The following is a 26,207-nucleotide window of genomic DNA, read 5'->3' on the forward strand; positions in this document are numbered from 1 at the left end:
GTGGTGGGCCCCACCCAGCATCCTTGCACAGGAACATCCTGGGAAAGGCTTTACAGGAAATACGCATCCACTTAAGCTTGCAACATGCCTCGTTGTGCCCTAAAATGAATTGGTGATATAAATAAATGGCATGGATGCAATACATAAATGAGCCCACACAGCTTAGGGGGTGCACAACAATCAATTTGGACTTCCAGACAGAGGTATTGAAGTGGAGTATTCAAGTTTTGAAATGTTGTCAAGATTGGGCAACCTAGAGCAGCTAGACCTAAGTTGGAATCGGTTAAATAGAAGCATTCTACCATATTTGGGCACACTCTCCTCCCTCAAGAGCCTTGATCTAAGTTGGAATAATTTGGAAGGATGCTTCCCCTCAAAAGGTAAGTTGATTAACTGTAAAGAAATTAAACCATAATTGATAATATTGTAAGTGCTATAGTTTATATCCCTGTCTGTTCTCAAATTTGTGGTGCCAAAATCACTATTATGTTATATATAACTTGCATAAGTGAAGCTCTCTCAAGGATCAACATTCATGAGCAAGCTAAGCTCACAATAAGCAAAGCTCACAAGACAAGACTCAAGCTGAAGAATACAAGGTAGTTGGTAAAGAACTCAAGACCCTTTCAAGATTAAGCTACATCAAGATTTCAAGACTGAGCTACATCAAGATTTCAAGATTGATCTATATCAAGACTTCAAGGCTCATACTTCAAGGTCTCTTGTTCCTAATGTTTCAATGTCCATACTTCATGATTGAGGTTTGATTGACCATAGGTTGACCTTAGAAGTAGGTCATTTCGGATACATAAACCGAATGTTTATTTTTCATGTGATTGGTCTGTTCTTCGACTAGTCATAGGTCTTCTTCGACTAGTCCTAGACTTGCTTCGACCAGTCTAAGAAATTCCTCGACCAGTCGTGAGTTTGTTACAAATTCCGGATAAAATCTGTTAGCCTTCGACTAGTCCAGGAATTTGTTCGACCAGTCGTAGGAACAGTGTAGACTGCATCTACGACCAGTCAAAAATCTTCAACTCAAAATCCAGCGAAGTTTTTCAGGACCTACGACCAGTCGAAGTAAACCTACGACCAGTCGTAGGTGACCTATGACCAGTTGTAGGAGAGCTTCGACCAGTCGTAGAACGGTCAAAGCATATCCCGCCGAATTTTTCAAATATCTGTTAGTGTTTCGACTAGTCGAAGAGCACTCTAGACCAGTCGAAGACCCGATCTTCTCACTTATAAATAGTGCACGAATCTCAGAAGAAATCATCGAATTAATTAAAGTATTCAAGCCAATCTTCATCGAACTTCTGAGAGATAATTCTGTGCTCCAACTAAGCTAAGTGTGCTTATTTAATATTCTCTTTCCTTAGCTTTATTTTAATTGATTTTGTTTCTGCTATTCCAATCTGATTTGATAAAGAGGAATTATTATTCCCTTTCTTTGGAATCAAAATCAATTAAGGCAAGCCCTATTTGGTTTAATTTAAAATCTATTAGAATTAGAACCATTGTAATTAAGTACTGGACATTGAACTTGGACATTCAATCATCTACTCTGATTTGGTTCTACCGGGCTGCTACAACGAAGGAGATAATCAGGTATTTCACATTTAATTGTAAATCCTTTTCTATTTTGGTTTCTTTCAAGATTTGCCAGAAAAATCTTATTGTATTGGTTTTCTGAGGAGAGCTAGGAAAACTCAGAAGTGGGGTTTTTTTAATTGTGTAAGCCCACAGACAAAGACACAATTGTAAGGGTTTTGGGTAAACCTGGGAAAACCTATTTTTAGTGAACGCTAATATCCCCTGTGTGAGGATATTAGGAGTGGAGTAGCATTTTGTGTGGCTGTTGTATAACAGTTGGTGAACACACAGGCGAACCACTATAAACCCTTGTGTTGTGGTTGATTGTTTTATTCTTCTAATTTTTTATTCTTTTGTGGGATGTATGTATGGTAGTGAATGTTGTAATCATTTAATTCAAGCTTTGTGAGAATGTTGTAATAGTTTAGAATTTATTTTCTGCTATTCCTTTATCAGCTTGATTTTCAATTTCATTTGAAAGTTGTTCCAGCAAGGTTGCCCTACCATTTTTATGGTGTATGGCTGTCCCTAGAACAATACATTTTTTATTACAAGTTATTTCAATTCATTTTGTATTTATTTTTTGTATTCCTCTTCGATTTGAGACTTGATACAAAGATCTTTCTAGAAATAAGGTTGTCCTACCATAAACTCTGTTTTTGGTGTAAGGTTGTCCTTAGAACAACGTTTGTATCAACCTCTCAAGATCTGAATTTTGAGGTTATTTTAATTTACTGCATTGTGATTTACTTTGGCTATCATATTCATTTTAATTCCGCTGTTATAATTTTTAATTTGGCATTGTCCTATTCACCCCCTCTCTAGGACATATAGCTTGGCCTTTTCAAGTGGTATCAGAGCCTAATAGCTCCTTTTTAATTCTTGGATTTAATTCCTGAGCTAACGATTTAAGCTATTTAAGATGTCAATTTTTGATAGCCTTTCAGTCACAAGGCCTCCACCCTTTGATGGCTCTAACTATGCCTATTGGAAAGCCAGAATGAGGATCTTCCTCAAATCAATGGATGAAAATGTGTGGCAAGCCACACTAACTGAATGGAATCCTCCTATCATGGAAGTTACTGGGGTTGATGGTTCAAAATCTATGAAAACCACACCATATTACCAATGGACCACTCTTCAGAAAAGTGAGAGTAGTGCAAATGCTAAAGCACTAAATGCAATTACTTGCGCACTATCACTGGATGAGTTCAAAAGAATCATTTCCTGTGATACTGCAAAGCAAGCTTGGGATATATTAGAAATGACACACGAGGGTACTACAATTGTCAAAAAATCTAAACTCCAACTCCTCACAACCAGATTTGAAGAAATTCATATGGAGGAAAATGAAATGTTTATGGACTTTTACACTAGATTGAATGACATTGTAAACTCAATGTGGGGTCTTGGCGATAAAATCCCAAAAAGTAAAGTGTGTGCAAAAATATTACGCTCACTTCCTGAACGGTTCAATTCTAAAGTAATCGCGATCCAGGAACTTCGTGATATGGATAATATGAGGGTAGAAGAACTAGTTGGTTCACTTCAAACCTACGAGTTAAACTTTAAAGCTCCTAAAGGTAAATCTATCGCATTAAAATCTTCTAAATGTAATTCAGAAGAAAATTCTGATTCAGAAGATGATATGGCTCTTTTAGCTAAAAAATTTTACAAGATTTTCAAAAGCAAGAAAAGGGTTGATTTTCAAAAATCAAATGACAAAAAGAAGTTTAGACCCAAAATTTGAAAATCTTTGAAAGATAGTCAATGTTACAACTGTCAAGATTATGGGCACTTAGCAAATAAATGTCCTAAAATGGACAAACCCAAGAAGAAGGGTATGTTGGCTACATGGGATGAATCATCTGAATCTGAAGGTTCTTCTGAATCAGAAGATTCTGAAACTGAGTCGGGCAATGAGGTTAAAGCTCTTATGACTCTAGCCAAATTCACATTTTCAGGTAATGACTCTACAAGTGAAGAAAATCTGATTAGTGAATGTGAAAATGAAGATGATCTTCAAGACGCTTACAATGCCCTATATAAGGAAAGTTGTAAAATTGCTGTCAAACTTAAACTTCAAAAAGAAAAGTTTTCTAAACTCAAAAATTGTTTTGAATCACTTGTCCTAGAAAAATCACAAATTTCAGATTGTTTTGAAAAATCAAAATGCGATTTGGAATTCAAAAACTCCCTAATTGTTGATTTAAAATCTGAAATTGAGAAACTTAAAACTGAAGTATCTTCTCTTCTGAGTTTAAAGGACACATGGAAATATGCCCAAAGTGATCCAAAGTTAGAGAAACTTTTATCCGGATCTAAAAAATGTGGCGATCGATCCGGGTTGGGCTATGATAAAAATTTACCTCCTAAACAAAAGTATACTCCACCTATGTTTGTTAAAGGAGAGTCCTCAAACTCAAAAGGGAAAAGTACTTATCAAGATTTTTCTAAAAATTCAAAAACTTTTCAAAAACCTAGAAGCAGCCATGTCAACTTTAATCAGAAACGAAATCCACTAGCTGAAAAGATAGTTGATTTACTCAAGGAGCTCTTAAAATCTAACTCTATAGGTCATTCCTACAAATATACACAAAAGAAGACCAACTATGTTCCTAAACCCAAAACAATTATGAAATGGGTTCCTAAAGTTACCTGCTTGGTTGCTCACACTGCTTTCAAAGCAACAAGTCATTCAAAGTGGTACCTAGACAGTGGATGCTCCAGGCATATGACAGGTGACAAAGCTTTATTCACGGATCTGAAAGATATGACTGATGGTTCAGTCACATTTGGTGATGGTAGCAATTGCAAGATTATAGGCCAAGGTACGGTTTAACTTTTTAATCTTCCTGTGTTTAAAAATGTTTTATATGTTGAAGGCTTAAAACATAACTTACTTAGTATATCACAAATATGTGATAATAACCATAATGTTCGGTTTTCTAATCAAAGTTGTGAGATTCTAAACAATAAGGGTTCTGTAATATTAACTGGATGTAGAACGTCTGAAAATTGCTATATTATTAGTGAATCCAGCTCATCTAATCAAACATGTTACATGGTCCATACAGACGAGACTGATTTATGGCACAAACGTCTTAGACATGTACATTATCGAAATTTATATCGATTGAGCAAACGAGAACTTGTAAGAGGTTTACCGAAACTTCAGAAATTAGATAAAATATGTGGTGAGTGCCAGATAGGCAAACAAATAAAGAACTCACACAAAAAGGTGAATTCAAATACCACATCAAGACCACTCGAACTTCTCCACATGGATCTGATAGGACCTACCAGAACAGAAAGTCGAGGTGATAAAAAGTATATCTTGGTAATAGTTGATGACTTTACCAGATTCACTTAGGTAGTCTTCTTAAGGGATAAATCTGAAACCCTTGAAGAAGTAAGAAAAGTTCTCAAAAGGATTCAAACTGAAAAATCTTCTCAAATCAGTAAAATTCGTAGTGATCATGGATCTGAATTTGAGAATAGCAATTTTGAGAAGTTCTGTACCGACCAAGGAATATTACATGAATTCTCTGCTCCCAAAACTCCACAACAAAATGGAATTGTTGAAAGAAAGAATAGGGTGCTTCAAGAAATGGTTAATGTCATGTTGAATAGCATGAAGCTCTCTAAAAATCTTTAGGCTGAATCAGTCAACACAGCTTGCTATATTATTAACCGAGTCTACACAAGCAAACATAATAATAAAACGGCTTACGAATTGTGGTTCAATAGAAAGCCTACTGTTAAATACTTTCGAGTTTTTGGCAGCAAGTGCTATATTTTACGTGATCGTGAAAATTTGGAAAAATTCGATAAGAAGAGTGATGAAGGTATTTTTCTAGGATATTCTTTAAATAGTCGAGCTTATAAAGTTCTGAACAAAAGGACTGGTGTGATTCAAGAATCCATTAATGTTGTCATTGATGATCACTTAAACACACCAATTTCTAATTCAGATAATGATGAAGTACTAATCATTGATAAACCCGATACTTCATCGAATCAGACTGATTTTGAGTTAAGGACTGTTAAAGATCATCCAACCACACAAATTCTTGGAAACCCTCTCACCGGTGTTTGCACCCATAGACAACTTGAGGATATATGTAATTATGTATGTTTTACATCCCAAATTGAACCATCTAACGTAAAAGAAGCTCTTGCTGATAAGAACTGGATTGTTGCGATGCAAGATGAACTCAACCAATTCGTAAGAAATGATGTTTGGTATCTCGTACCAAGACCTAAAGATAAACACATCATTGGAACAAAATGGATTTTCAAAAATAAGTCTGACGAATGTGGAAATATAATTAGAAACAAGGCTAGACTAGTGGTACAAGGTTATACTCAAATTGAAGGGATTGATTTTGATGAAACCTTTGCACCAGTAGCGCGTCTTGAATCTATCAGACTATTTATATCCATTGCATGTTTTAAAAAGATAAAGATCTATCAGATGGATGTGAAAAGTGCTTTTCTAAATGGCGATTTACATGAAGAAGTCTATGTTAAACAACCAATGGGATTTGAAGATTCCAAAAATACTGATAATGTATATCGGCTTAAAAAGACACTTTATGGATTAAAACAAGCTCCTAGGGCATGGTATGAGAAATTAACGAAATTTCTTTTAAGTCATAATTTTCAAATGGGATCTGTTGATAAAACTCTGTTTGTTAAGAAATATAATGATCATATCTTAATGGTGCAGATTTATGTTGATGATATCATTTATGGATCAACTTGTACTGACTTGACTACTGAGTTTGCAGATTTGATGAAATCACAGTTCGAAATGAGCATGGTTGGGGAATTGACTTATTTCCTTGGATTGCAAGTAAAGCAACAACCTGAAGGAATATTCATTTCTCAATCTAAGTATGCTTTGAATCTAATCAAGAGATTTGGATTTGAGAATGGCAAAAATTTCGAGACTCCTATGAGTACTACCCTGAAACTATCAAAAGACTCTAATGGTAAAAATGTTGACTCAAAACTTTATCAGAGTATGATTGATAGTTTGTTATATTTAACTGCTAGTAGACCTGATATTTCTCTAAGTGTTGGTATTTGCGTAAGATATCAATCTGATCCAAAAGAATCTCACTTGATTGCTGTCAAGCGAATTATTAGATATGTCGCAAGTACTGTAAATCTCGGTCTCTGGTATCCTCATGAAACCAATGTTCAATTAGCTGGGTACTCGGATGCTGACTGGGCTGGTAATCTAGATGATAGAAAATCAACCAGTGGTGGTTGTTTTTACATTGGAAATTGTCTAGTTTCCTGGTTTAGTAAGAAATAAAATTCTATATCACTTTCAACAGCTGAAGCTGAGTATATCGCAGCTGGTAATGCATGTACACAGCTTGTTTGGATGCAACGAATGCTAAGTGATTATGGAATTAAACAGGATTCTATGTTATTACATTATGATAATTCTAGTGCGATAAATATTCAAAAAATCCTATTCAGCATTCTCGTACTAAGAACATTGACATTAGATTTCATTATATAAGGGAATTAGTAAAAGAAAAAGTTATATCTCTAGAATATATTCCTTCTGAAGATCAATGAGCTGACATTTTCACAAAACCTCTCGATAAAAGCAGGTTCAAAAAGATGAAATTTGATCTTGGCATGTGCATTTTAAATTGATAATTTATGCCTTCTTGTATTATATTGTATATATTTGCTAGATTGAATTCCAATTTTTATATAATTTGCAAGTAATTTGAATTTTTGGGGTTTATTCGACCAGTCGTGAGTATACACGACCAGTCGTCCTACGACCGGTCGTAGATACTCACGACCAGTCGTGGAACACGGGTTTCACTTCAAATTGGGGATTTTTCACTTTCTTCCTCATTTCTTCTTTCTTCTCCTTGGAGCTGAACTTCGACTTGTCGAACCCATCCTTCAAGTTCTTCAAGGTTAGTGTTTCAAATCCCTTTTTCTTGCAAATTTGTGTCTAGATTGTTTCCTTTTCTCTCTTAAAGCTTTCTATTTTGGATTTCATTGAGATTTGAGGTTTAGATTTTAAAAAATCTGTTTTGAGCAAACCCACTTCTCAATCCTTTGCAACTTCCTATTTTCTTGAAATCCTTGTTGCAAATGGCTTCTAGAGGTAGAAAAACTACTTCCCGTGGTCCATCTTCTTCCTCCAGATCGACCGCTATCTCTAAACGTCATTTTCTTATTCCTAATGATGATCCATCATATGTTAGGGACATTAGATCACGTAATGTTATCGTTGAACATCCTGTAGATGTTAATCATATTGCACCTTTTGATATCCTTCCTATGCTTGAAGCTGTAGGTTGGGTTAATTTATTGCATTGGGGTGGGCCTGCATACCGGTCCATTGCCCAATCCATGTTTACATGTATTAGTGCTTTTTCACAGGATAATTTAACTTTTCAAATTTCTACTAGAGAAGGGCCTATTGACGTTGATCGTCATTTAATTTCAGCCCTTATGGAAATTCCTGTGAATGATGAGGGTATTCCTATCCATAATTTAACTGATAAACCCTCAATGGCTGAAAAATGCATGCTAACTAGAGACTTGTGCAACATGGATGTTCATTGGACTCAAAAAGGGAATGCGCTCCCCGCAAGGTATTTGTTACCCAAGTACAGAATTCTCCACAGAATCTTTGTGTCTAATCTGTATCCTCGTTCGGGTAATAAATCTGACTTGACTTCATTTATGGTTCGTGTTATCCATGCTATTTCTAATGGTACTCAGATTTGTTTACCATCCTTAATCTGTCATTTCATTCTTCAGTTTCGACTCCATCCTGGTCCTAGTGACATTCCTTTTGCTTATTTTATGATTGTATTAGCTACACATATGTTAGTCGATATGCCTGTTGATGAGGCACCAATCCATCATCTGATCTTCAACAATACTAATATCAATAAGATGAAGTTGGATCTGCTTCCTGAACAAGGTGGTGGTGGTGGTGGTGGTCATGAAGAAGTTGGTGTTGTCATTAATATGGATGACATTTTTAAGGAACTGGATTCTGACTCAGCTAATGATCCAGATTTTGTACCATCTGATGTTGATGCACGTCTGAGTGCATTAGAGGGTAAAGTTGAGGATATAAATGTTAAGTTGGAAAACATGTCTGTTGCTTATGATTTGCAATTCAAGTACATGCGCAAATATCTTAGGCGCTTGAACAAAGGCATGCACCAACTTGATCCCTCTATTCCTGCTCCGTCTTCAAGTTCTAGTTCTGACTAGTTTTTATGAGACTTTTGGTCTGTAATAAGTTTATATCTTAGCACTTGGCTGATTTTGATTTGGATTCTATCTATGTTTAATGCTGGATATTTCTGTTATGTCATGCTATCACTCTTTTGCTATACTCTCTTACTCTCATGAATTCCTTTATTTAGTTCTCCTTTGTCATATTGTGACAAAAGGGGGGAGAATGGTTTGTTCTTAATGTGATTATGAGAGGAGTAGCTTTGGTTGTGTTACTCCGGGGGAGTGGGGAGTTAAGGGGAGTATATGTTTGATCTTGAGTATGTTTGATCTTGTTGAATGAAACTGGTTGAATGTTGAAACTGGTTGAATGTTGAATATTGAATATTGATTTGCAGGTATTAACCAGTTGTTTTACTTTTGTTTATCTTTGTTACGTGTTTTGTCACCAATTTGACAAAGGGGGAGATTGTAAGTGCTATAGTTTATATCCCTGTCTGTTGTCAAATTTGTGGTGCCAAAATCACTGTTATGTTATATATAACTTGCATAAGTGAAGCTCTCTCAAGGATCAACATTCATGAATAAGCTAAGCTCACAACAAGCAAAGCTCACAAGACAAGACTCAAGCTGAAGAATACAAGGCAGTTGGTAAAGAACTCAAGACCCTTTCAAGATTGAGCTACATCAAGATTTCAAGACTGAGCTACATCAAGATTTCAAGATTGATCTACATCAAGACTTTAAGGCTCATACTTCAAGGTCTCTTGTTCCTAATGTTTCAATGTCCATACTTCATGATTGAGGTTTGATTGACCATAGGTTGACCTTAGAAGTAGGTCATTTCGGATACATAAACCGAATGTTTATTTTTCATGTGATTGGTCTGTTCTTCGACTAGTCCTAGACTTGCTTCGACCAGTCTAAGAAATTCCTCGACCAGTCGTGAGTTTGTTATAAATTCTGAATAAAATCCGTTAGCCTTCGACTAGTCCAGGAATCTATTCGACCAGTCGTAGGAACAGTGTAGACTGCATCTACGACCAGTCGAAAATCTTCAACTCAAAATCTAGCAAAGTTTTTCAGGACCTACGACCAGTCGAAGTAAACCTACGACCAGTCGTAGGTGACCTACGACCAGTCGTAGGAGAGCTTCGACCAGTCGTAGAACGGTCAAAGCATATCCCGCCGAATTTTTCAAATATCTGTTAGTGTTTCGACTAGTCGAAGAGCACTCTAGACCAGTCGAAGACCCGATCTTCTCACTTGAATCTCAGAAGAAATCATCGAATTAATTAAAGTATTCAAGCCAATCTTCGTTGAACTTCTGAGAGATAATTCTGTGCTCCATCTAAGCTAAGTGTGCTTATTTAATATTCTCTTTCCTTAGCTTTATTTTAATTGATTTTATTTCTGTTATTCCAATCTGATTTGATAAAGAGGAATTATTATTCCCTTTCTTTGGAATCAAAATCAATTAAGGCAAGCCCTATTTGGTTTAATTTAAAATCTATTAGAATTAGAACCATTGTAATCGAGTACTGGACATTGAACTTGAACATTCAATCATCTACTCTAATTTGGTTCTACCGGGCTGCTACAACGAAGGAGATAATCAGGTATTTTACATTTAATTGTAAATCCTTTTCTATTTTGGTTTCTTTCAAGATTTGCCAGAAAAATCTTGTTGTATTGGTTTTCTTAGGAGAGCCAGGAAAACTCAGAAGTGGGGTTTTTTTAATTGTGTAAGCCCACAGACAAAGACACAATTGTAAGGGTTTTGGGTGAACCTGGGAAAACCTATTTTTAGTGAACGCTAATATCCCCTGTGTGAGGATATTAGGAGTGGAGTAGCATTTTGTGTGGCTGTTGTATAACAGTTGGTGAACACACAGGCGAACCACTATAAACCCTTGTGTTATGGTTGATTGTTTTATTCTTCTAATTTTTTATTCTTTTGTGGGATGTATGTATGGTGGTGAATGTTGTAATCATTTAATTCAAGCTTTGTGAGAATGTTGTAATAGTTTAGAATTTATTTTCTGCTATTCCTTTATCAGCTTGATTTTCAATTTTATTTGAAAGTTGTTCCAGCAAGGTTGCCCTGCCATTTTTATGGTGTATGGCTGTCCCTAGAACAATACATTTTTGATTACAAGTTATTTCAGTTCAGTTTGTATTTATTTTTTGTATTCCTCTTCGATTTGAGACTTGATACAAAGATCTTTCTAGAAATAAGGTTGTCCTACCATAAACTCTGTTTTTGGTGTACGGTTGTCCTTAGAACAACGTTTGTATCAACCTCTCAAGATCTGAATTTTGAGGTTATTTTAATTTACTGCATTGTGATTTACTTTGGCTATCATATTCATTTTAATTCCGCTGTTATAATTTTTAATTTGGCATTGTCCTATTCACCCCCCTCTAGGACATATAGCTTGGCCTTTTCAAATATTAGTTTAGATAATATTTTGAACTTTATTTAATGGTCATGCCTTCTCCAAATTCCTACTTTAATGTTATTTTTTAAAATTGTTTAAATCTTGATAGAATTGGCCAACTTGTGCAAACTAGAGGTTTTGGATTTGGGATATAATCAACTTAATGGTTCCCTATTTCTGCAAGGTAAGAGCACTTGGATCTTTTCTAATAGATGTTGGAGTTGAGTGTCTTTCACATGCACCTCAAAATGGCATTTGAAAATTCACATTCTGAGATGCTTTTCATGACATTATTCATGCCACCACTAGTAGGAAAATATATTACATCTTTGTGTGATATATAAGTGGGCCCCACTGAGTTACTGAGTAACCAATCCAGGTCATCCATCAGGATGCAAGTTGCCTGGCCTCATGTGAGATCCACCAAGATTTCATGAGAAATTCACCTTGTCCACCAGTTTGTCCAGCTTATTTTAAGACATAATAGCAAAAAATGAGGCAGATCCAAAGCTAAAGTGGACTGCACCACATGAAACAGTGGAGATAGAAATGCCCACCTAAATCCCCAAATCCCTAAATCCCTAAATCCCCAAATCCCCAAATCCCTAAATCCCAAAATCCGTAAATCCCCAAATCGTTTTAATCGGTATTGATATTGATAGAGATTGAGAGAGAGAGAGAGAGAGATACCTGTTTGAGTTAGAGCCCCAATCATGGTCCACCGAGAGAGACAAAGAGAGAGAGAGGATGCATGAGAGAGAGAGAGCACCGAGAGAGATAGAGAGACAGAGAGAGAGGGAGCGGTTGAGAGAGGGACTGAGAGAGAGAGAGAGAGAGAGAGAGAGAGAGAGAGAGAGAGAGAGACTGAGAGAGGTTGAGAGAGTGAGGTTGAGAGAGTGAGAGACTGAGAGAGGTTGAGAGAGTGAGAGATTGGCTCTCTCTCTCTACTCACGTTGACACCAGCGCTCGTGGCTGGTGGTTGGTGCTGTGTGGACCCCACCATGATGTATGTGTTTCATCCCTGCCGTCCATCTATTTTTCCATATCATTTTATGATATGAGACAAAAAATGAGGTATATCCCAATCTCAACTGGACCACATTATAGGAAACAATGTTGAATGAGCGTCGACCATTAAAAACCTTTTGGGGGCCATATACAGTTTTGGATCAATATGATATTTTTTCCCTTCATCTAGGCCTGTATGACCTAATCAATAGATTTGATGTCAAATAAAAAGTACAGTGCGCCTTAAGAGGGTTTTATTGGTGGATATCCAATCACTATTATTTTCATGTGTAGTCCACCTGAGATTTATATCCCTCTCATTTTTGATATCAAGCCCTCATTTTTTTTCCTTTAATTTTTTTTTTTTTTTTAATGTGAGGGAACACCGGCACATCTCCCATGAATGTTGTTGCTCCACAAGAACTCTTTTATTTATTTATTTAGAAATGCTCTAGTGCCTATGAACACAATTAGTTATAGTGCTCCCATTTTTATTCAGAACCTAGATGGTCCAAACCATTGATCAATATGGTTCATCAGGTCTAATCCATATTTCAAGAACTACCATGAAAATATCACACTGATTTAGTAAATTTGACCATTCGGTAAATGGAATTAAAAATGGACAGTCAAGATCATTTACACAAAAATAGGTCCAATCAACATTTCGATTCATCCATTTGTTAGGATTATCGTGGGTTGCTTATAATTGTAAAGAATCACATTTGTTAGCCAATTATAACCATCCATCCATGGCTTTGGATATGTATCGCTACAAAAAATAAGACCAAATTAATGATGGATTAGATCACCTTATCGGTGTATTTTATTATTTTCCATTATGGACTATGAAATGTGTTATGAACCTAATGGACAGTTCAGATCAATCAATTGGACTGTCCAAGTGTTATAATGCAAGTAGGGGCACTATGACTTGTTGTGCTTTCAAAGCACTGGAGCATTTCTTTAATTAAATAATTGAATAATTAATTATTGTTATTACATTTTTGATGGTACTATTATTTTAAGTTGTACCTTACACGTACACCCTCTTTTATCTCTTTTACAGTGTGCCAATTTTTAGATGGTGGTAAACCAATCACCCCACGAGTGGCACACATGTATGTCAATCGAGAGGGCCCAAATCTGTGGACCATCTTTGATGGAACATAGACCCAAAATAGTATCGATCAGTGGCAATGAAAAAAGATCGTTAAGAATGAAACATGCTCCAACCCACTCAAAATTGTGTTATGCAATAAAAAGACACCATTTTATGCACATCTTCTTGGCGTAGAGATTTGTGCGAGATACCTTGATGTGTGGAATCTGATCCGAATGGATCACATGATCGGATGAAATCTTAGGGATTAAATAATGTATTATAACCTTTGTGGAGTCATTGGACAGATCGGATCTAATCTCCACAATTGAATATTTTGTAAGGGGGAGTAGCCAATCTGCTCCCCTTATTTGTGGTGTGGTCCATTTAATCTTTGGATATGATTCATTTTTTGGAAAATTCTCTAAAATGATCTCGATAAATGGATGAACGGCGTGGGTTGATCCCGAATTTTCGGTAAATCCGAAAGTCAAGTGGACCATGCCACTTGAAACAATGTGGAATAATGATTTCAACTGCTGATACCTTCCATGGGTCCACAGTAATTTTATTTGACATCCAACATGTTCATAATATCAAAAAGATATGAATGAAGAGAAAACACAAACACATCAGCTTGATCTAAAACTTATATGGCCTCTAAGAATTTTTCAATGGTAGATGTCCAATCACACTATTTCCTGTGGTGTGGTCCACTTGGGCTTTTGATATGCTTTCTATTCCTTCTTTATACCTCAAATTATCTATTTACTCTAGTAAAAAAAAAGTGGACCCCACATAGTTTACTATAGTAAGGCTAATGAGTAACTCACCTAAGGGCCTGTTTGATTTCTCATTGCAAGTGTAAATACCGGGTGAATGGGTAATTATGACCCTTTCACCCATTTGGAAATTCCTGCCTAGGAAACTGTTCAAAAGTGCTAGTTGGAATTTTTGGACCTCACTGTGACATATATGACATATCTATTCTGTCCATTTGTTTTACCACAACATTTTGAGACATGAGCTGAAAAATTATGTAGATCCAACACTCAAGTGGCCCACACCAAAAGAAACAATGGCCCTAAGAAGTTCTTAATGACAAGTACTTGATTCACCTTTTTTTCTGTGGCGTGGTCCACTAGAGCTTTGGATATGCCTCATTTTTTGCTCATGCCATAAATTCATCTGGCATAATGGATGATCAATGTGGATAAGTGACATGCATCATGGTGGATATGTGAATTTTGACTAGTTACTTGCCCCGATCATGCTACATATGAGAAAGATATTGGACAAACAAAATTGATCAACAATTTGAGTGAATTTTGATTTAAACATCTGAAGTTATTTACTCTTCAATCTAGACTGATTAAATTGTCCAAAAACAGTTAAAGGTTCAATTAGTGGATGTGCATAATAATTTAGTAATTTTATTTTTCACAAATAAATTTCAATTTCCTTTTAAAAATAACTTTTTTTTTCAAAATGTATATTTTTTCTCTTTTTACAAAATATCATTTTTATTAAAAAATATTTTAAAAAATATTTAAAATACAAATTCTGATTTTTTATTCACAAAATCTCAATAATTTTCTCATATTTTAATTTTTCAAAAATTTCAAATTGTCGATTTTTTTCTTCAAAAGCATCATTTTGTTCTCAAAATTTTTCTCAAACATTGTTAAAATTTCTAAACTTCTCAGTATTCTTTTTCATGTGATATTATAAATCATTTAAATATTACCTTTTAATTATATATATATATATATATATATATTTACTGAGAAATTTTTTAAAAAAGTAAAACATTTTTACATTATTGAAAAATATTTAAGAAAAACACTTTTATTGACGAAAATTTTCGTTGGTAAAAGTCTTACCGCGAACATTTGCAAGACAACGGGAAATTTTTTTGTGAAAATTCAAAACAGCCTTTAGCGACGACTATTTTCGTCATTAAAAGAAACCTTTACCTACGAAATTAATTTCGTCGCTAAAAGGAAGCTTTTCAAAAATTCAAAACACCCTTTAGCGACGAAAATTTTCATTGCTAAAGGTGGCTTTTAGTTAAAATTCAAAACAAAATACAAATCATCCTTTAGCGACGAATATTTTCGTCACTAAAAGACACCTTTAGCTACGAAATGAATTTCGTTGCTAAAAGGAAACTTTTCAAAAATTCAAAACACCTTTTAGCGACGAAAATTTTCGTCGCTAAAGGTGACGTTTAGCTAAAATTTAAAACACCCTTTAGCGACGACAATTTTCGTCGTTAAAGGTGCAAAAATTCAAATCACCCTTTGGCGACAAATATTTTCATATCTAAAAGACACCTTTAGCTACAAAAATAATTTCATCACTAAAAGGAAACTTTTCAAAAATTCGAAACACCCTTTAGCGACGAAAAGTTTTGTTGCTAAAGGTGACTTTTAGCTAAAATTCAAAACACCCTTTAGCGACGAAAATTTTCGTCGCTAAAGGTGCAAAAATTCAAATCACCCTTTGGTGACAAATAATTTCGTCGCTAAAAGACACCTTTAGCTACGAAAATAATTTCTTCGCTAAAAGGAAACTTTTTAAAAATTCAAAACACTCTTTGGCGATGAAAATTTTCATCACTAGAGGTGGCTTTTAGTTAAATTTCAAAACATCCTTTAGCGACGAATATTTTCATCGTGAAAAGCCACCTTTAGCTACGAAATTAATTTTGTTGCTAAAAGGAAACTTATCGACTTTTTTTTTTCAAAAATTCAAAACATCCTTTAGCGATGACAATTTTCTTTGCTAAAAGACACCTTTAGCTACGAAATGAATTTCGTCGCTAAAGAGAAACTTTTCAAAACACCCTTTAGCGATGAAAATGTTTGTCGCTAAAGGTGACTTTTAGCTAAAATTCAAAACACCCTTTAGCGACGAAATTTTTCGTCACTGAAGGTGCAAAATTCAAATCACCCTTTAGCGACAAATATTTTCGTCACTAAAAGACACCTTTAGCTATGAAATTAATTTCGTCGCTAAAAGGAAACTTTTCAAAAATTTAAAACAACCTAAAGGTGGCCAAATTCAAAACATCCTTTAGCGACGAAAATTTTCGTCACTAAAGGTGCAAAATTCAACTCACCCTTTAGCGATGAATATTTTCTCCGCTAAAAGACACCTTTAGCTACAAAATTAATTTCATCACTAAAAGGAAACTTTTGAAAAATTCAAAACAACCTTTAGTGACGAAAATTTTCATCGCTAAAGGTGGCTAAATTCAAAAAATCCTTTAGGGACGAAATGTTTTGTCACTAAAGGTGCAAAAATTCAAATCACCCTTTAATGATGTATATTTTCGTCGCTAAAAGCCACCTTTGGCTACGGAATTAATTTCGTCGCTAAAAGCCACCTTTAGGTACGAAATTAATTTCGTCGCTAAAAGGAAACTTATTGACCTTTTGTTTTTTTCAAAAATTCAAAACACCCTTTAGCGACAAATATTTTTGTCGCTAAAAGTGATTTTCAGTGACGAAAAAAAATTTCGTCGCTAAAAGTGACTTTTAGCGACAAAAAAAAAATTTTGTCGCTAAAAGTTTTGTCGGTAAAAACCCTCTTTTTTGTAGTGTGAGATAAATTTTTAAGATTTTGAAAATAAAAATTCAGAATTTGTATTTTAAATTTTTTTTGAAATATTTTATAATAAAAATGATATTTTGTTAAAATAGTAAAAAAATATACATTTTGAAAAAAAAAATGTTATTTTTAAATGGAAATTGAAATTTATCTGTGAAAAATAAAATTACTAAATTATTAGGCACATCCACTAATTGAACCTTTAATCATTTTTGGACAATCTAATCAGTTCAGATTGAAGAGTAAATAACTTCAGATGTTTAAATCAAATTTCACTGAAATTGTTGATCAATCTTGTATGCCCAATATCTTTCTCATATGTAGCCTGATTGAGGCGAGTAACTAGTCAAATTGAGAGTATTGATCAGTAAAATAGAGTGAATGGACCAGACATGTAAAATGGGCCAAATATTCTGGTCAAAATTGTGACCCAACTTACTGACCTCGTGAGAACCTAAGAATTGATGTTAGTAAGTTTTGTGGGCCCCATCATGATGTGTGTCGAACATCAACACCATGGATTTAATGTGTCCCATTTAGGTTATGAGATATTTCAAAAATCATCTGTATACGAAACTCTAGTGGGCCATACCATCTAAAACTGCCATACCATCTAAAACTATGTGAAGACATCTTAAAAAATATAAATGCACTTGGTGGGGCCCACATGAGTTTTGGATGCAGTTGAAACTTGGTTTGACCCCTCGTCCAAGTGGGACACACATAATGAGTGGGTTGAATATGTGAATCACATTTAGGTAGGCCCAATATATGATCATGAATGTTTTAAGGAAACCCTTCTCTACTACATTTAGGTGAGTTACTCATTACTCTTACCAGAGTAAACTCTGTGGGGTCCACCGTTATTTATTTATTTTATCCACTCCATTCATCCATGTTAACAGATAATTTGAGGTACAAAGAACAAAAAGGAAGCATATCCAAAGCTCAAGTGGACCACACCATAAGAAATAGTGTGATTGAACCTCTACCATTTAAAATTTCTTGGAGGCCATGGAAGTTTTAGATCAAGCTGATGTTTGTGTTTTCAATTCATTCATATATTTTTGATATTATGAACAACCTTTAACCATTTTTGGACAATCTGATCAGTACAGATTGAGGAGTAAATAACTTCAGATGTTTAAATCAAAATTCACTCAAATTGTTGATCAATCTTGTTTGCCTAATATCTTTCTCATATGTAGCATGATCGGGGCGAGTAACTAGTCAATTTGAGGGTAATGATCAGTAAAATAGAGTGAATGGACCAAACATGTAAAATGGGCCAAATATTCTGGTCAAAATTGTGACCCAACTTATTGACCTCATGAGAACCTAAGAATTGATGTTAGTAAGTTTTGTGGGCCCCATCATGATATGTGTCAAACATCAACACTGTGGATTTGATGTGTCCCCTTTAGGTTATGAGATATCTCAAAAATCATCTGTATACGAAACTCAAGTGGGCCATACCATCTAAAACTATGTGAAGACATCCTAAAGAATATAAATGCACTTGGCGGGGCCCACATGAGTTTTGGATGTGGTTGAAACTTGGTTTGACCCCTCGTCCAAGTGGGACACACATAATGAGTGGGTTGGATATGTTAATCACATTTAGGCAAGCCCAATACATGATCATGAATGTTTTAAGGAAACCCTTCTCCACTACATTTAGGTGAGTTACTCGTTACCCTTACCAGAGTAAACTCTGTGGGGTCCACCGTTATTTATTTATTTTATCCACTCCATTCATCCATGTTAACAGATAATTTGAGGTACAAAGAACAAAAAGGAAGCATATCCAAAGCTCAAGTGGACCACACCATAAGAAATAGTGTGATTGAACCTCTACCATTTAAAATTTCTTGGAGGCCATGGAAGTTTTAGATCAAGCTGATGTTTGTGTTTTCAATTCATTCATATATTTTTGATATTATGAACAACCTTTAACCATTTTTGGACAATCTGATCAGTACAGATTGAGGAGTAAATAACTTCAGATGTTTAAATCAAAATTCACTCAAATTGTTGATCAATCTTGTTTGCCTAATATCTTTCTCATATGTAGCATGATCGGGGCGAGTAACTAGTCAATTTGAGGGTAATGATCAGTAAAATAGAGTGAATGGACCAAACATGTAAAATGGGCCAAATATTCTGGTCAAAATTGTGACCCAACTTATTGACCTCATGAGAACCTAAGAATTGATGTTAGTAAGTTTTGTGGGCCCCATCATGATATGTGTCAAACATCAACACTGTGGATTTGATGTGTCCCCTTTAGGTTATGAGATATCTCAAAAATCATCTGTATACGAAACTCAAGTGGGCCATACCATCTAAAACTATGTGAAGACATCCTAAAAAATATAATGCACTTGGCGGGGCGCACATGAGTTTTGGATGTGGTTGAAACTTGGTTTGACCCCTCATCCAAGTGGGACACACATAATGAGTGGGTTGGATATGTTAATCACATTTAGGCAAGCCCAATACATGATCATGAATGTTTTAAGGAAACCCTTCTCCACTACATTTAGGTGAGTTACTCGTTACCCTTACCAGAGTAAACTTTGTGGGGTCCACCGTTATTTATTTATTTTATCCACTCCATTCATCCATGTTAACAGATAATTTAAGGTCTAAAGAACAAAAAGGAAGCATATCCAAAGCTCAAGTGGACCACACCACAGGAAATAGTGTGATTGAACCTCTACCATTTAAAATTTCTTGGAGACCATAGAAGTTTTGGATCAAGCTGATGTTTGTGTTTTCAATTCATTCATATATTTTTGATATTATGAACAACCTTTAACCATTTTTGGACAATTTGATCAGTCCAGATTGAAGAGTAAATAACTTCAGATGTTTAAATCAAAATTCACTTAAATTGTTGATCAATCTTGTTTGCCCAATATCTTTCTCATATGTAGCATGATCGGGGCAAGTAACTAGTCAATTTGAGGGTAATGATCAGTAAAATAGAGTGAATGGACCAAACATGTAAAATGGGCCAAATATTCTGGTCAAAATTGTGACCCAACTTATTGACCTCATGAGAACTTAAGATTTGATGTTAGTAAGTTTTGTGGGCCCCATCATGATATGTGTCGAACATCAACACCGTGGATTTGATGTGTCCCCTTTAGGTTATGAGATATCTCAAAAATCATCTGTATACGAAACTCAAGTGGGCCATACCATCTAAAACTAATTGAAGACATCCTAAAAAATATAAAAGCACTTGGTGGTTGGTGCTGTGTGGGCCCCACCATGAATCATATCCAAAGATTATTTTATAGAATCATTTTATAGAATTATCCAAAAAATGAATCATATCGAAAGATTAAATAGACCACACCACAAATAAGGTGAACGGATTGGCTCATCCCCTTACACCATCCAATGGCTGGTGGTTGGTGCTGTGTGGGCCCCACCATGATGTATGTGTTTAATACATGCCGTCCAACTATTTTTAAAGATCATCTTATGGTATGAGACCAAAAATGAGGCATATCCCAATTTGAAATGGACCACATTACAAGAAATAGTGTTGAATGACCGTCAACCATTTAAAACATTCTGGGGCCATAAAAGTTTTGAATTGAGATGATTTTTGTTTTTCCCCTTCATCTAAGCCTGTATGACCTAATAAACAGATTGGATGCCAAATAAAGAGTATAGTGGGCCTTACATTGGATTTTAATGATGGGTATCCAATCACTATTGTTATCATGTGGTGTGGCCCACCTGATATTTATATACCTCTCAATTTTGGGCCCCACTATGATGTATGTTTTATATCCACACCTTCCATCCATTTGGAGAGATCATTTTAGGGCAATATCTAAAGATAAATCCAAAGCTCCAGTAGACCTCAACACAGAAAACAGTGGGGATAGTGACACCCACCATTAAAAACTGTTTAAGGGCCACGAAAGTTTTAGATCAAGTTGATATTTGTGTTTTACCTTATTTCATGTCTTTTTTAACTTTTGAATAGGTTGGATTTCAAATAAAAATTATGGTGGACCTTAGGATAGTTTCAACGGTGGGAATCACTCTCCCCACTATTTTCTGTGGTGAGGTCCACTACATCTTTTTATCTGCCTCATTCTTTGGCTCATGCCCTAAAATAATATTTCCACCTAGAGGGATAGTGTGGATACAACACATACATCACAGTGGGGCCCACATAACTTGGTGACATCACTTCAGTAGCCAACACGCTACTCAACCTGTATGTAAGCCGCATATGAGAGAGACTACAGCAGTCTCTCTCTCTCTCTCTCTCTCTCTCTCTCTCTCTCTCTCCATGTCTCACACCCTCTCCCTCCTCTTGCTCTCTAACTATCTCTTCCTCTCTCTCTAATCTCTCCACCCTGTCCTCTCTCTGACTCTCTCGCATCCTCTCCCTCCTCTCTCTCTGTCTCTCTCTGATCTCTCTTGTGGTTCATTGCCGAACGTCGTACCCACGCATGCCCTCTCTCTCTCTCTCTAAAGCTCGGTTGAAGGTCATTCACGACAGTGAGGTATCTCTTTCTCTCTTTCTCAATCTCTCTCAATCTCAATATTGATTTAGGGATTTTGGGATTTATGGATTTGGGGATTTGGGGATTTAGGGCGTGTTTGGGCAGTGGAATTAGAAGGGAGTATGTGGGATGGAATTGCATTTGGTCCTGTGCCAATTCCACTCCATGTTTGGCAGTGGGCCCCATAATTGGAAACCCCCTGGATTCGGAACTCCCATGATTGGAAACCCCCTGGATTCGGAGCCCTCATGATTGGAAACCCCCTGGATTCGAAACCCCCATGATTAGAATCCATGGTGCCAATTGACCCTAAGGGACTGTTTGGGAGCGTGGATTTGAACCCCCTCGATTCGGAATGGGAGGTGTTCTTAACATGATCCGGTTGCAATCATATGGTACTTAGAAGTGTTTCCTGCTTGGGGAAATTTGGGGCAGCATGCTCTACTCCTTCAACACTCCCTGGGTGATGCCGGCTTCAATCGATGGCATTTTCCATCCTGATTTGTAGAAAGATGGAAGGGCAAGTTGAGATCCAAGTGGTGCCTCTTGCGGGTGGCTGTTCTTTGGCATGTGTGGGTACATGGATGTATTCTAGCAGACATTCATCTTTGGATTTTTGAAATCCAATCTCATGTATGATGAAATAAGGTCTGCTAGAGGTTTGTTAAGCCCATGTACAAGGCCTACCTTCTAATGGCATCACATGTGCCACCATGGCAGACAATGCAATATCAAAGCCCCATTAGATTGGTCCAGTTGTTAAGATGTTCTCACCCAAAAAATCATGCTGAAGGAGTAGAGCATGCATACCATCCTAACAGTGAGCATCTGAGCAGTGAGCAGTGCATAGGCTAGCTCCCATTGTGAAAATGATCATATACAAAAAAATCCTTGGTTCACTCATCATGTTGTGTATGCATACAAGTTGCATTTGGACTGTTAGATACTTAATCAAAATCATTCTCTCTTTTTGTACGAGGGTGGTCTAATGGTTGAGTGGATCATCCTGATTTTCTATATGGCCATTTTCATGTTAGGTACCACCTTAGACACCACTAAAATGTTCTACACTGGCCCACAGTTTCATACTTGTGCTGTGTTAAAGTTTGTGGGGTTTATTGTAGTATACCATGTCATGGATGGATGGTGAAACACTTGACTTCTACATCTTTGGATTGTTTAGCAAAAGTTCAATGGTGAATTGCTCCTTGACACTTAAAAGATGGGCCACATCATGAGTATCATTTTGGCCAAAAATCAAGACGCTCATCATGCAATCCACCCTATACGAAATGAGTGGACTGGCCTGATTTTTGTTCCAGGTGTTTGTCATGGTGGATCCCACCTTTTGGATGGACCCAATGTTGTATACAAATGGCATGTTGGCATGGGTGGTCTAGGCTGACAATAAGACCATTGAGGTGGATATTAATTTTCTTCTGTATGTATAAGTGTTTCTTTTCATGGGCAAGTGTGCACTCATGTGTATATTTCCACCACATCTAATTTAGTTCTTAATTTTAAGTTTCTTTTCATGATTCTATGGAATCTCAGTTAAATTTTTGTAAGATAGACTATAAAATGTTTTCTTGTTACAGTAAAATTTGGAATGCTTTTATGGATGGTTACGGTCATATTGATTTATATGTATTGTAGAATGATGCTTAGAAATCAAATATCTTTTTTGACGGTCTACATTATCAAATGCCGTTTTGGGAAGGTTATGTGTTAACTGGTAAATATAGACAATCATATATGTCGTTGGGTTATAAATATTCATATGTGATCATTGAACTTGCGTATGTGGGGGTGTCAATGGGCCACACTCTATTAATGTTTTTATCTTAAATTATTATTGTGATTAGTTTGTTTATAGTTGTGACTTATAATTGTGATTTGTAAGTTAGATAATTAGTTACCTGTTTGAGAATTTCTATGGGGCCATACATAGATATGGTGTACTTTTGGTGGCATAGAAATCGCTCAAATTGTCCCATTTTGGACAATTCAAGGTTAGATGGATAGTATGCTTTCATATAATCTATTTAAATGTTCATGCCTGATCTGCGGTCCATCTTCTTATTTCTCTCTAGATATATTTCTTCCGTTCCATATCCAATGCTAAATATCTTTATATTGCTTCAGATATTTGGCATTGGAATGTAATGTAAGATCAACTTATTTGGAGAAGCATGGGGAGATGCTCCCGGATTTTCGGTGTGGACTAACAAATGGGAATATGAAAATATTACAATCTATCCAACCTTGGATGGGTAAATAATTTAGGATTTAATTGAGTGGGGGTCCGTAGAAGGTGGGAACTGCTGTTATGACCATGATGAGTAGCTGTCCATATCCTATGGACAGTAATATGGGTGGCCTGACCATTTGGACAGGCCTGTGTTTATGTATTAGCTCAAAATTGATGGAGCAGACCCGGATGTGCGTCGGAGCTATCCGGATGTTGAGAAGGGGTCTTTGGAAGGTGAGAACTGCTGTTATGACCATGATGAAGAAAATCATTTCCTATGAACAACATTGGAATGACTTGGCCAGTTGGACAGGTTGTGTTTATGTATTAGCTCAAATTTGTTGGAGCAGGCCGAGTAATAAATAAATTTTAGGGCTTTATCCCAAAAATGAGGTAGATCTAAGTCGCGGGTGGACCACAAAATTTGGAAAAAAGTAGTGATTGAATTTCCACCTATAACCTAAACTTAAACCTTAACCTAAACTTATAACCTAAACCTATAACCTTAACCTAAACCTATACCTAAACTCAATTCCCTAAACCTTAACCTATAACCTAACCTAAACCTAAACCTATAACCTTAACCTAAACATAAAACCTAAACCTAAACCTATTCTTATAACCTAAACCTATACTTATAACCTAAGCCTATTCTCAAATCCCAAAACTATAACCTAAACCTATCACGTTAACATATAACCTAAACTCAATTCCCTAAACCTTAACCTATAACCTAAATCTAAACCTATAACCTAAACTTATACCTAAACCTAAACCTGAACCTAAACCTATATAACCTAAACCTAAACCTAAACCTAAACCTATAACCTATAACCTAAACCTAAACCTAAACTTATAACCTATAACTTAAATTACCTATAACCTACACTTATAACCTAAACCTATAACCTACACTTATAACCTAAACCTAAACCTTAACTTAAACTTATAACCTACAATATTAACATAAACCTATAACCTAAACCTATACTTATAACCTATAAGCTACAACATTAACCTAAACCTATACTTATAACCTAAACCTATTCTCAAATCCCAAAACCTATAACCTAAACCTAAACCTTAACGTAAACCTATAAACTATAACCTAAACCTAAACCTATAACCTAAACTCGAATATAAACCCGAACCCAAATCCGAACCCGAACCCGAATTCCTAAACCTAAACATAAACATATAACCAATAACCTAAGCCTATACCTAAACCTAAAACCTAAACCTAAACCTAAACTTATAACTTAAACCTAAACCTATAACCTATAACTTAAACTAATAACCTAAACTTAAACCTAAACCTAAACCTAAACCTAAACTATATAACCTAAACTCAATTCCCTAAACCTTAGCCTATAACCATACCTAAACCTAAACCTATAACCTTAATGTAAACATAAAACCTAAGCCTAAACCTATACTTGTAACCTAAACCTATTCTCAAATCCCAAAACCTATAACCTAAAACTAAACTTAAACCTATAACCTTAACCTATAACCTAAACATATAACCTAAACTCAATTCCCTAAACTTTAACCTATAACCTAAACCTAAACCTATAACCTAAACTTATACCTAAACCTAAACCTATATAACCTAAACCTAAACCTATAACCTATAACCTAAACTTATAACCTATAACTTAAACTACCTATAACCTACACTTATAACCTAAACCTATAACCTACACTTATAACCTAAACCTAAACCTTAACCTAAATCTATAACCTACAACATTATTATAAACCTATAACCTAAACCTATACTTATAACCTATAACCTACAACATTAACCTAAACCTATACTTATAACCTAAACCTATTCTCAAATCCCAAAACCTATAACCAAACCTAAACCTAAACCTTAACCTAAACTTATAACCTATAACCTAAACCTAAACTTATAACCTAAACCCGAACATAAACCCGAACCCAAACTCGAACCCGAACCCGAATTCCTAAACCTAAACCTAAACATATAACCTATAACCTAAGCCTATACCTAAACCTAAAACCTAAACCTATAACTTAAACCTATAACCTATAACCTATAACTTAAACCTATAACCTAAACTTAAACCTAAACCTAAACCTAAACCTAAACCTGAACCTAAACCTATATAACCTAAACTCAATTCCCTAAACCTTAACCTATAACCATACCTAAACTTAAACCTATAACCTAAACCTATAACCTTAACCTAAACCTATACTTATAACCTAAACCTATTCTTATAACCTAAACCTATTCTCAAATCCCAAAACATATAACCTAAACCTAAACCTATAACCTTAACCTATAACCTAAACATATAACCTAAACTCAATTCCCTAAACCTTAACCTATAACCTAACCTAAACCTAAACCTATAACCTACACTTATGACCTAAACCTAAACCTATAA

The 26,207-nt window shown here is 35.5% G+C and overlaps 1 long non-coding RNA gene across 1 annotated transcript; it reads left to right on the top strand.

Annotated features, from left to right (window-relative positions):
* Positions 1–203: 203 nt before the first annotated feature.
* Positions 204–11,607, top strand: LOC131231870 (uncharacterized). Its single transcript, XR_009164542.1, has 2 exons — positions 204–380; positions 11,383–11,607. It is a non-coding gene; the product is annotated as an uncharacterized LOC131231870 (long non-coding RNA).
* Positions 11,608–26,207: the final 14,600 nt, after the last annotated feature.

Source organism: Magnolia sinica, chromosome 17 (genome assembly GCF_029962835.1).
Source record: "Magnolia sinica isolate HGM2019 chromosome 17, MsV1, whole genome shotgun sequence".
NCBI classification, from domain to species: Eukaryota; Viridiplantae; Streptophyta; class Magnoliopsida; order Magnoliales; family Magnoliaceae; genus Magnolia; species Magnolia sinica.